The sequence below is a fragment of the Canis lupus genome, chromosome 4 (assembly GCF_011100685.1).
Source record: "Canis lupus familiaris isolate Mischka breed German Shepherd chromosome 4, alternate assembly UU_Cfam_GSD_1.0, whole genome shotgun sequence".
NCBI classification, from domain to species: domain Eukaryota; kingdom Metazoa; phylum Chordata; class Mammalia; order Carnivora; family Canidae; genus Canis; species Canis lupus.
This window is the reverse complement of record NC_049225.1, coordinates 50,896,993-50,910,645: the sequence shown is the minus strand read 5'-3', so window position 1 is coordinate 50,910,645 and position 13,653 is coordinate 50,896,993. Positions and strand designations below refer to the sequence as shown.

The window sequence follows — 13,653 nt, the reverse complement described above, 5'->3', positions numbered from 1 at the left end:
CACTTTTTTGAAAGACTGTACACTTAAAGTGGGTACATTTTATTATATTAAAATTAAACCCCAATAAAGCTGGGGGGGCAGAAAGACCCTAGCATGTAAGACAGAGATAAGAAGCCTTTAAAAATATTGCAAAGATGCTATAATTTTCACCCAGATTTCACCTCTGTCCTCATTTTGTGAAATTCATAAACCAGTGGCATATATAATTTTTGACTGGCATCCTCAATCTTACGTGTCACACACTCACACACAAATAAATGTACATCAATTAAAATAATGTAGGTGGTTCCTCCTGCTACTCCATCCACTCATAGAGCTCATGCTCTGGTGAGAGACATGAATAGCTGTGATTCCTCCAAACCTCAATCATCTAACCCCACTAAAAGTGATTCCAGTGTGTAAAGATACCCATTTTCAATCACATGGTCCCCAGAGGCAATCCAGCCTTAATTGTCCAGGCTTGTGAAAAATAAAACCACACGGATATATAGATATAGTATTTTATGGACAATTCAAAGGATTTTGAAAAGTAATTTCAATCAAATATGATTTTTGTTTCAGGACTGTCAAAGCTAATTCCTACATATGCTGTGACTTTATTGAATTTCAAGAGAACCCTAAGGCTACCTAGCACAGTTTGTAAACTACTCTGTGCTTGGATGCTTCAAGTGGGGAACTTGTTACCTCACAAAGCATTCCATTCTGTTTTGGACCACTGATCTGTCAACCCACCAGATGCAGGGTTGTCTTGCTGTGACCTCTGTTTTTGGTGCTTGCTCTGCTCTATGGAGTCATGCTGAAAACATTGTCATCTTTTCCCTAAGGGTTGTCTTCAAATATCTGAAGGGCTGTTGCATTTGTCTCTGGTCTTCTCTTTTCAATACTAAATAATCCCAGTATGCCTGACTGATTTTTCTTCTCTTCTCTTATCAGCCCAGCAAGGACCTGTGGTCTCAACCAAGACAAGTGCCAAATCAGGCAATGGTACCTTGGTATCACCTGTCCTTGAGTTACTTAACTTCAGCTATTGAAAAGTGCAGGAGGCCCTGGAGTATGAAGAGTGCCTTCACTAGTGACATTTTTCCAGTTGAGTCCTGTGACAAGGAGTAGCAATGGTGAACTACTTTAGACCTTTGCCTGACCTCCAATCCCAACATGCTGCTGATCTGTTTAGGAGATCACCAGCCCCTGACAGCTTGCTAACCCACTCAGCTCGTATTGCAATGGGACTTTATAAGGTAATGGAATAGAAATGTCTTCCCCAATCCTTCCTTCCCTTGCCTCAGCCTCTATCAGGGAGCTACTGGAAATATAGCAATGATCTTTAAGAAGTTGCGTATTTTTTTCTGCAGGCAGTCTCTGCTGCCTCCATTTGTGGACTGAGCCCTCTCTCAGGCTTGTACAAACAGCTCTCCTGGAAGCAGTCATGCTTTATGAACTGTTCCCGAGTAAGCACGTCACCAGCTATCAGCAGCTGAACACTCTTATACCCTGAAGAGCTGGAAAAGGAAGGAAAGACAAAGAGCTCTGAAGAAATGCTTCTGTAAATTTAGCAAATGGAATAGCTACACCAAATCACTTGATGCCTCTCTTTTCATTTAATGCCATTTGTCAATATATCTAGCCTTCCTGTGATATCCAGAGGGAGGATGGGAACAGTTTCTGTAGGACCCCTCACATTCTGTGAGTGAGAAAGAAACATTGGCTTGAGGTCAGAGACTTGGGTATCAATCTGATTCTGCCTTGAGGTACCTTTAGTAAGGGTTTCTAGGAAGTTCTCCATGTCTAGGAATGTGCTAGAAGGGATGAGGGGCAACCAAGCCTATTGATTGCCATTGCAGGGATCAAACGCAATAACAACAAAAGTAGCCTGCAAAGGAGAACATTATTATTAGTTAAATCTGTTTTTTACCATACGGTTTTCAAAGATACTTCCTTATAGCTCAATTGAACCTTTTGTTCTCTTTCTAAGCAACTGGAGGCAGATAATATTAACCTCACTTTAGACTAATAGGAAACTGGGCTGCAGAGGTTGAGACAGTCACTCAAGATAACTTTCCCATTAGGGATGGGTCTAGGATCCTAACTGCTGGTGTGGGGTTTATTTCATACACTGTTCTTCATAGACCATCATTGTCTTCACCTAAATAACCATTCTTTTCAGTACGATTTATTGAGCATTTATTAGATGCCAGGCTTTGAGCTTAGTGTATCATAAGCATTGTTTACAAACTGAGTCATTAGAACCCTGTGCAGAAAAAAATACAGATATGAAAAATGAAGCTCAAACAGGTCAAATAACTCACCAGAGTTATTCTCTGATCCATGAAAAACTGATATGTCATCTTGAGCAGCTAACAAATTCTCTCACTCTTGGTTTAATGGAGTTAATGCTACCTACTCTTGGTCTCCCAGTGGCTGGTTAGCACAGGGACCATCTGCATTGCTGCATAGGAAAGTGTCTTGAAATGTGTGGAAAGACAATTCTTTTCTCACAGCTAGTAAATAGCAGAGCTGGGATTCAAATCCAGCCTGGGCATTTCCAAATGGAGGCGTAAGCATGATGCTATACTACATACTCATTACATACAAAGAAAGCCACCATCCAGGCCCCTCCTGGATGATCACATACACAGAAGAAATAGGATTCCATGGTAAACACTTAAATCTTTACTGATTAAAAAGCAAAAAGAGGGGGCACCTGAGTGGCTCAGTCGGTTAAGCATCTGCCTTTGGCTCAGGCTCAGGTTATGATCTTGGGGTCTTGGGATCAAGCCCTGCATCAGGCTTTCTGCTCAGCGGGGAGCCTGCTTCTCTCTCTCCCCCTCCGCTCCTTCTCCCATTCATGCTCTCCCTCTCTCTCAAATAAATAAAATCTTAAAAAAATAAATAAATAAAAAGAGGTCTGTAAGACTTTTGAACTCCTAAATCCTAAAGGGTTGTTTCCCTCATGCTGGACACACAGGCAGCAGGGAATTAATGCTAGGTGCTGAGAAAGGGGCAAGAGCTACTTTGGCTGTACCTGAGAGTCACCTCTTCCCTTCAAGTTTTTGTTTTTCACTCGCCAAAAAATAAATAAAACCAAGGAAACAAGATCTTTTCTTTCCTGTCATTTTGAAGTAAATTGTAGCTGCTTCAAATGATGGCAGTAGCTACTTTTGGAAAAGGCAAGGTGGAGGGAGTTGGGGAGGCCCTATGTAGGCACCTATGAAAGAGAAGAAGAGCAATTTGGAGGGCTTGGGAAAAGAGTCTTTTGGGATTTCCTGGTTTCTTGTTCTGGCTGAGTTCATTGTAGACATCCTATGGACATCTTGGCTGGTGATGTAAGCGGTGAAAAGGGATGATGAGATAAGTTTTCATCTGCGTTTCAAAATGTTTATTTCTACACAAGTTCCTATAGCAATCCCTTGGCTGCCTGACGTCATTATCGCCAGGTACTTCTAGCTGAAATAGGAGGAAAGGGAATGAAGTGATAATTAAAAATAATTGTAATGGTGATGATACTAGGGGTGATAGTGTATATCGGTGCTTACTATATGCATAGCTCTTTGCTAAGCAGTTTACATACAGCATTTTGTTAAACCCTCCTAACAACCCTGGAGGGCTGGCACTATTACTATCCCCATTTTGTAGACAATGAAACTGAAGCTAAGAGTTTCCGGGATTTACCCACAAGTCTGAAACTAGTGAATGGATAAGCCAGCACTCAAACCTAGGCTGTGGTCTGACTATGGAGCTCAAACTCTTAACACCTATGCTCACAAACAGTGTGTGACTGCCCTTAACTAAGTGGTAATTACTGAAGAAAGTTGATTGGGAAAAGACAATTTAAAAGTATAAAGTAAAAAAAAAAAAGTGTGAAGTAAAAAATAGATGGTGCCCCTTGATAGGAGAAAGACTGTCTGGGTGAGTCAGCTTTAGCCAAGACACTTGACATTTATTTTCATGTTCCTTCCAGTTTCACATTTGCGGGAAGAGGAAGGCTGATCAGTGCAGTTGGAAGCAACAGGAGGTGGCGAGAGAGGTGAACCTGTGAAGGATTATTAAAGCTAAGTTATTTTAGTAACTGACTTAAGGTCAAGTAGCCAGGAGCAACTGGAGTGATGGCAAACCACTGTGCTCTTGGACTCAACATATCCACCAGGGCATCCAGATAAAGGACAAGTTTAACAGTAGGAAAAATCTACTGAGTTTGACTTTTTATATAAAAATATCTAAAATATCACAGAGATCATAGGACTGTAGCCAAATGGTACTTCTGAAATCATTTAATTCAGTGTCCTACTGGTATTATTTTGCTCTCCAGGGGACATTTGATAATATCTGGAGATATTTTTGATGGTCAAAAATTAGGGGAGGGGAGGGTCATGCTAATGGCCTATGGTTAGTAGAGGCCAGAAATATTTCTAATGATCCTAAAATGCCCAGGAGAGCTCACTCAATAAAGAGTCATCCAGCCCAAAATGTCAATAATGTCAAAATTGAGAAATTTGTTCTGGTTCAGTTCTCTAGAAGCTTAATGTTTAAGTTCCATGTTTTATTTAAATGTTCTATTTTATCAGTAAAGTGTAAAGAAAATCAAGCTCAAGAGAAGTTTACCTTATTATTTATTGTTCCTATCATCAGCCTCAGCCTGTTCATGCAAATTATATACCATATGTTTGGTTCCAGCCAAAGCAGACATCCCCAGTGCCTCTGCAACATCTCAAGCAAGCCATGACCAGTGTCTCAGAAGGTACTTCAAAAGTTGCTGGCTGGAGGGTCAGATCCTAGCATTGCTGTGTTTCCTCACTCTATATTCCTACAAACTGACTCTACTTCCAAATCTGTTGTTTCTCCCCATAGCAGAGAGCACATTCTTCTTGGCTAGACCCATGGCTTTTCTGCTTGGTTCCCAGAGCCTAAGACTCCCTGAAGATGCCTTCTGGGCTATTGCTGGGCCCATGAGTCCCTTGGATCAGTGCAGTTCCTCTTTCATCTATGTCAGTACAGTGGATTTGGGGCCTGTTTGTTCCTAACTGCTCTCAAGTTATCTTGAAAAATATCTGGATGGACAGATTTTCACCAAATTTGGATACTAACATTTGGGTTATTCTGCTTTAAAAATTTATGCTTTGAGGCAAACATGAATATCTCTTTGAAAGACCCAAAGTCAGCACCTTAGCTGACTAGCTAAGACTAGATACAATGACAGACCTGTGTAACTAACTGTAAGTCAGGGGAGACATTTCACACGTTTTAAGCCCTGTGGATAGTAAAATCGAACAATGGTTTCACTATGACCCCAAGTCACAAGCTGCAAAGGCATGGTTCAGAGTGCTGGCTCTCATTTGCAAGCAGCTGTAGTGAACCAGAGTGAATGGCAGAGCAGTAGGATGGGAAAAGTCATGGGCCCTCCAGGTGGCCTGCCTGGCTCCCACACTGAGCTCTGTGACCTTGAGGAAATTACTCAATATTTCTGTGCCTCAGTTTCCTTATAGGGTTGCCGTAAGGCTTAGATGAGTTACTATGGGTCAGGTCTCAGAATAAATAGTGCCTGGCATGCAGCAAGTTCTCAGCAAGGACTAGCTGCTATTATTACCATCATCATTATTATTATGCCTTAGCAGCACATAATGGACACCAGCTGACTCTATTTTATATGCTGGCATTCTATGTAAGGTTTCATTTTTTTAAAAAAAAGGATTTTTTGCTAAAAATAAATTTGAAAAACCACTGGACAGCTTCATTTTCACATCAAGAGCTTTTAGGACTAAATGACATCAATATTAAAGCCAGAGTTCTCTTATTTTGAAGCATGAATTAAAAATCACATGACTGAGAAAAAAAGCTCAGTGATGCAATCCTAGGCCAAATGATGCAGCACTGAGGCGGGGCCTTCTTATCTCTTCTTTGCCCTTCACATTTAAAGAAGTCTATGCCATCTTTTAGGCATTCTCTTTCATTTTTTACTGGCTTTCATTGGAGTTTGCTAAAGATCTCAGTCAGCGCAAGTGGGTCATTATCCTGTGTCCTACCTAGATCTGAGTAGCTTGGTTGGTGGAGGGTGTTAGCAGTGTCAGAAACACTTATTGAAGACTGTAGTGTAATGATTAAATATAGTGACTTCACTGCCTGGGTTTAAATCCTGGGCTTTGCCATTTACGAGCTTTGTGACCTTGGCAAGTTACCGAACATCTTAACCATGGTCCAGAGACCGTATGTAACTCACCCAAGGTCACACAGAAAATGGCAAAGCTAACACTAGAATGGGCTCAAAGCTAGCACTGACTCTTGATCAATGATTAGAAAGTGGCTGTCCTTGGGCTGGTTCCAATTTGCAGATGGGCTTGTTTAGAATATACAATGTTTTGAAAAAAATTTGGTTTAGCTGCCAGAATTTAAAAGGACCGCATTTCATCTAAAACTGTTGAGTTTCAGCTTCTGTTTCCTTGTCAATGAAATAGAAGTCATTATAATATCTACCTCACAGACTTGGCATGAGGACTAATTGCAAATAATCCACCACAGTTCTTAGTACAGTGTTTCGTATATAGAGTATGCACAACGAGCTGTTGTCACTGGCAGCATTAAAGCCAAGATTCGAAGCTTTTCTGTCTCCAATCTGTGTCTGCCTTTCTTACCCACTTGGTTATATTTCCCTCACATCTCTGCATTTGGGATACATTCTTTTAGCCACTGTACTGAAACAGCTGCTAAGTCTTAACTGAGAAAGGAGCCCTGAAAGGAGGTAAGCACAAGGAGGATTATTCAGCATTAGGCTGGAGCAGGCACTTTCTAGTGGCTTTTCAGTTGATCCACTTATATAATCCTCAGAACAACTGCATGAGATCACTCTAGTTCTCAGATGTGTAAGTTTTGTTTCTCAAACTAATCTGTAGGTACCTCTAGCATGGGCCTGGCATCCTGAGTATTCACCATCATCCTTGGTGGGATGATCAAGACCATCTCATCATACTAGGAAATTGTGGCCCAGAGATGGAGGGTAAACTACTCAAGGTTACAGTAGTGGCAAGCCTGGAACTTGAACCTGAGGTTATTTATCAGTGGTGGCAAAGTGGCTGCTCATGACTTCCTGCTTTGCAGATGGGCTTAGTGTGGCCTGCATCACATTATTTAAAAAAAGAAGAAAAAAAGTTGCCAAAGTTAAAAAAAAAAAAAGGTGTGACATTTCACGTATAAATCAGTGTTCTCAGCTCCTCCTCACATCTGGCCACCTTGAGCCTCAGTTTCGCAAGGCAAGTATGGCAAGTATGACAAGGCCAGTATGCCCCCTTATGGGGCAAGCACTCCTGTTTGCTGCCATCCCAAGGACAGTGGACCAAGGGACAACGACCATTTTCCTATTCTGCAGCCTATTATATCACCTACCTGGCCCCTGTGGGCATGTGAATTTGTGACCCTGAGTTCCTGACTAGTCCTTTTCTAGCTTCATTCCCACCCTAACCCCATGCCTTCTACAGTACTGGGCTAACTCAACCAGACCCAGCTCTCTGAACAACTTGTGATGAGTTGAAATGTGTTCCCCTGAAAGATATGTTGAAGTTCTGGCCCCAGGATCTGTGGATGTGATCTTATTTGGAAATAGGGTCTTTGCTGATGTCATCAAGTTAAAGTGAGGTCATAGTGAATTGAGGTGGACCTACCTACTTCCATCAGAAAACATGAAGAGAGAGAGAGATACAGACTCAGAGGAAAGACAGCCATGTGAAGTTAGAGGCAGAGATTGGAATTAAGCTACCAGAAGCCAAGAGGCAATGAAGGATCCTGCCCATAGAGGCTTCAGAAGGAGCATGGCCCTACAGACACCTTGATTTTAGACCTTTAGTCTTCAAAATTATACGAGACAAAATTTCTCTTGTCTTAAGCCTCTCAGTTTGTGGTACTTTATCATTGGCTATCCTAGGAAATAAATAAATATATATATATATATCCCTTTCATTTCTTGTTCTCCTAGCTTGCTTTTATCTTTGTCTTCCTTTCTTTTCCATGTCCTGTTTCTTCTCATCCCTCCTGTGATGCGTCTGTTATCTTTTGCCCTGTCCTCCTCAGGTCTGCTATGGACTCTGAGCCTGATAGTGTCTCCCAGGATGAAAAGGTTGCTGGAACCAGGTCAGGTTTGGCAAATAGGGAAGTGACAGAGGGGATTAGCTATATCTGTAGGTGTTGATATGGCTTAGAACTAAGTAGCATAGTTGCCAGGCAGCCAGAAACAGCTGCAAAAGCCTGAAATGTGCAGTGCAGATCATTGCAGTACCACCTTTGGAAGCTGCAAGAACAACAAGCCTAACCAGGACTTTGTGTGAATTGGCCTAGACGCCTCCTTTCTCTCCCCAGCATCTCAAAATTGACTCTAGTAGCTTCTTAACATTCCGAGCGGCACACTCTGGCAAAGCTTAGACAGGCCGTTCGCTCCCTACAAAGCAGGGCTCTGACAGCCTTTTTGCTTTTATCTTCCTCATTGCTTAATCTGTCTGCTTCCTGATACTAATGGATTTTTAAATGAGCCTAGGACAATTGATAGCATTTCTCAATTAAAGCCAAATACCCTTCATCCACCCTTTACATAGCCATAGGGCTACAAAGGAGCCCCAGGGATCACACACCCACCCAGATCTCTTTCCCTAGCACTCCTACCTCCTACCCTCTGGGCCTGCAGACATCCACCTCCTCTAAGACGACCTGGCTCTTGAGATGCAGCTATGACTTCTAAATGCCAACTAGAGTGATGTTGGCTGAGATTTCTGAGCAATTACAGGACTAGAGTCAGAGACAATATATTTCTCCATCTTCTTTGATGTCAACTAGTTTCATAACCACTGAATTCGGATGCTTCCTTCAGTATGGCAGAAATCATTACACAGCCATCATAACTGATAGAACGTTTGAGAGAGGGTGGGCTAAGGGTTTGATGAAGCATATCGCCTTATTTGTTAGTATGATTTATTAAGAATGAAGCAATGTAGGGGTGCCTGGGTAGCTCAGTGAGTTAAGCATCCTACTCTTGATTTTGGCTCAGGTCATGATTTCAGGATTGTGAGATTGAACCCCACGTTGGGCTCTGCATCAGGTGTGGAGGCTGCATGAGATTCTCTATCTCCCTCTGCCTCTCCCTCTTTCTCTCTTTCTCTAATAGTAAATAAACAAATAAACAAGAAATAATGTAGCTATTGTCTATTGAATGCCTGTTCCATGTTGGATCTTGTACTTGGCCTCTGACATAAAGAATCTCTAATCCTTTTACGAATGCTTAAGAAAGATTATCTGTGTTTTACAGATGAGGAAATAGACACAGAAGTTACAGGACTCATCCAAGATCACACACCACAGTAAATGTCAGAGCAGAGTCGATGTAGTCTGAATTCAAATACATGCCCTATTAGTCTAGGAATGCCTTCTTGCTCTCTCACTAGAGGAAGTATAAACTGAGTAACCCTATTTGGGGTGTGTGTTAAAGGCTACCTTAAAGTGTTGACAAATGGTACAGGTATAGAGGAGAGTTTATTTATTCATAGTCTTATCCATGTTGGAGAAAAAAAATGCCTGGGAGTGGTAGCTCCATGACACATAGAATTCTATCTTCTCAGACCTCAGTACCCCTTATAGGAAAATTCAAGGTTACCCCTGAGGGAAGGCCTCCAAGAGAGGTCTAGACATGCAAGCCAGCAGAAAGGAGGAGTCAGGAGATTTTTCTCCTTCTCTTTCTATAATTCAGCTGGCCTCTCCATGTTATGAAAGCAAGCCTCCATTCCTGTTTCAATTTCCATACACTTACTTTCCAAGCCTGATCTTATGGGATTCCTCACCATCACCTGAGGAGGAGGGGTAAGGTTCACTATTGTCACTATTATTCCCTTAACTCAGAGAAGCAGATTCTCTGAGGATTAAAATCTTTCTCAAGATAAACATGTCAACTAGTTGTAGTGCTAGATCTCAAATCCTCTGATTTCATGCACATTACTGGCAGTTAAAATGACAGAAGCCAAGATCTTGTATTATATATGTATGGACCAGTCCAGCCTTTGGGGCAAGCCTGTGGACCACTAGAAGAAGAAGATGAGTTCAGCACTGGATTGCTGAAAGAGAGAACAGAGCATAAATGAGCACCTGTGAGGGTCACAGATGGAACTGTATAGCCAGCCAGTTAGCCAACCACCACCAGATACAACTCATATAGGTAGGCCACATCCTATTCTCACTGGACTCCAGCATGTCCCACCTTTGGCATTCTTGCTATAAATTTCTCCAACCCCGTCCCAGGCTGCTGAGCCCCACAAAAGCTAAGTTCCTGGATATTGTTGCAAATAGCAACAGAGAAATTAAATTTCCTTTTTCCTCCAAGGCTAAGGATGACCTCCAATCGTTCATTATGCAGATAGCAGTAATGAAAGATGCAGAAGAAATGCAAGTTGTAAGTAAAGACAGAGTAAGAAGATACTCCGAATTTTTCTGCTGTTGTTGCTCTTCTGCATCTAAAGGCAGCCTACACAAGGCTCATTCTAGAGTCCTTCTTGTTGTGTTTTATGCTAAACATGTAATCTTCTCATAGGGGTCACAAGGCCTGTTTTAAACTGAGCACACCCACACACAATCTCACAGAAAAGTATGACAAAGTGGCATTCTAAAACTCTACAAACCTGGCTTCTTTATAACTAACCAAAATGGCCTCTACTTTACTCCTCCATCAATGACCCCCACTTAGCAAATGCCTCGGCCATTCACTCCATTGCCCAGCAACTTGAGATTCATTTTTCACTTCCCTCTTTCATCCTCAATATGTTCTGTTGGTTCTAATGTTAGAATTCATGCACATCTCTTCACTGCCACTAGTCTTATTTATTCCATCATCCATATTCTTGACTTTATTGAGTGTCTCCCACATTCCCTCTACCATTACCACCCTCCACTCTGCTTCTGGCATGATTCTCATTAGGCTACAAACCTGCTTAAAACACCATATTGTCTCCTCCTTGCCTTCCAGATAAATTCTAAACCTTTAAATATGACTTATTGTGAGTTGCAGTTTAGCCTCTGCTAACTTCTCCAGCTGAGTTCATCCTTCCTCCTAAGCCCTCTGAAGCTCCATTCCAACCATAATGAGCTCCCTGTTATCTCTCAGGATCCAGGTTTAGCTCTCCTCAAGGTCTCTGCACATGGTGCTCCTTTAATCAACAATGGCACAGGACCTTTTCACCTGGTTTCCCATATTACTTCCTCAGACATTTTCTATGAGACCCCCCACTCCACCACTTTGCACTCCAAACACCTGTGTCAGCCCACATGTCACCTACTCCCCCTGACTCTTGTACTTCTGGTCTGGAACAAATTGCCCCTTATATCATAATTGCTTGTTTAGTTCTTTTTTTTTTAATTTTTATTTATTTACGATAGTCACACACACACACACACACACACACACACACACACATACAGGCAGAGACATAGGCAGAGGGAGAAGCAGCCTCCATGCACCGGGAGCCCGACGTGGGATTCGATCCCGGGTCTCCAGGATCGCGCCCTGAGCCAAAGGCAGGCGCCAAACCACTGCGCCACCCAGGGATTCCATGCTTGTTTAGTTCTTCCTTCCAGACAGAGAACTCTGAGAGGTAACAGACTATTCATTCTGAAGCATAGTGCCAGGCATGTGGAAACACTCAATAAATATTTATTGCTTTCTTTTCCTTCTTTCTCAGTTTCATTGGCACTGACCACATCAGCCACAGTTAGTTCCTCTCAAACACATCCCCAGCCTCCACAGTCTCTTCACTCCCTCTTTATGTCCCTCTCAGGTTCTCCCTTCCTTTCCACTCAGAAAAAGTTGTTTCAGGCTCATGCCATGAAATGTCACTTCAAAATATTTGACAAAAAAACAGAGAGAAGCTTAGTGTTGTTTTCTTTTTTTCCTCCAGTCGTCCGTAGTGACAGGATGAACTGAGCATGTAGTGGATCTGAGTTGCCATGGTAACTGATAATGGTCTAGTCCTTTCACTTTCTTTGTAGGGGAAAAAATATCTCTCTCTTTTTTTTTTTTTATAACTAGCAAGGGATGAGGATTTATCTTACCATCTGCTAGATACCTAATAGCCCAAAGGACTCGTTCTCAATTACCTACTGCTTTCATTCTATTCTGGAAATTTTGCTGCTGGTCAAAATGGTTCATCAGAACTGACACTGTCACTGGTGCCATCCCTATGGTTGTGATTCTGGAGTCTCACAAAGGCTTGGCAGGAGGAATTCTGAAATGTTTGACCCAAGGGGTCTGGAGAAAGGAATGTGTATGTGTGTGTATTGGTGTGCACACATGCATATGTGTCTGTCTGCAGTGGGGAACAGGTAAAAGAGAAGATAGGTTTCACATTTTTGTCCTGGATGAACTAGGTCATTAGATGTACCAACTCAGGGACTCTCTGAACATGAAGTCTTTACTATAAAGATCAGAAGATTCTTTGAGGCCCAGAATCAGTGTATACCCTCTAATTGGTTATACGTGTAGGAGTTAGAGACGGCTGCTCATAGACATTCTTGACTTTAAGTAGGGCAGCCACATTTCCAATTTTTTGGTTAGAAAAAAGATCTTCACAGAAAAAGGCATTTGGATATATAAGAGAATAAAGATAAACTACCGCCAATTCAAACTCTAGGAGACAGATCTCCTCCACCCCCACCAATTTTTTGTTTCAGGAAAAAGAAAAAAAAAATCTTCAATTTGTAGAGCATTTAGATATCCCTGGGTCATTTTTCATTTGGGTCACCAATACTATAAAGGTTGGCATGGTGGATTACCCTGAAGTACAGAAAGGCTAAATGACCTCCCAAGGATCACAGAGCAACTTCATGACAGACTCCATGAGAATCCAGGTTTGCAAACTTGAAATCGAATGATAATCCCTACCCACCGTTTAAGGACTCCCTCTTGAGGGAGAACTGGGACTTCTGACAGTAGCCACCTCCTTTGCATTCTACTTCTGCTGGCTGTAACATATACATTCATGGAAAAATCCTCTGGGGCTAGACATTTATGTGCAAGAAAATTTTTTGGTCATCTAGAAGATTCTCTGTATGGAGTCTATACCCATGTTGTAAATTGAGTTTGCTACTGTTGCTCAATTTAGTGTAGTCAGTACTAATGTGATCTTCATTTTAAAAATTAAGACTCACAAAAGTTAAGTTCCTTGCCCAAGGTCAAGGAGTCAATAACTTGTGGAACCAAATTTGAGGAGAAAAGCAAAGGAAACAAGGGAAGGGGAGAAAGGAAAACTCATATGGGTAAATCTTTTACGTACTGAGCTCTGGGCCATGTGCTGGGAACTTTCACACACAGGATTTGATTTAATCACCTACCATCCTTCTGACAGGGTATCTATTCTATGCATGAGGAGATTGAGTTCAAGGAGGTTAGACTGTGTTTTGGAAATCATACATCAAGTAAGTAGCAAAGCAGAAATATCAGCTCAGTTTTACCTGGTGAAGCCTATGCTCTTAACCTTTATAAGACAGCACCCATATGTAGCATTAGTGATGTCAATTTTGAAAAGCTACAGGGAAATATACCCTGTGGAACAACTTGAGGACTAAAGAAGGCTAAGAGATGCTCTTAGCTCCCTATGTATGGAGATGGGGAGTATGAACACAGGCATTCTCAAACAGGGTTCA

At 41.8% G+C, this 13,653-nt stretch overlaps 1 protein-coding gene across 9 annotated transcripts in view; it reads right to left on the bottom strand.

The window, feature by feature from the left end:
- ATP10B (ATPase phospholipid transporting 10B (putative)) overlaps positions 1-13,653 on the bottom strand; it is a 307,612-nt gene that overhangs the window by 140,117 nt on the left and 153,842 nt on the right. The window lies entirely within an intron of this gene.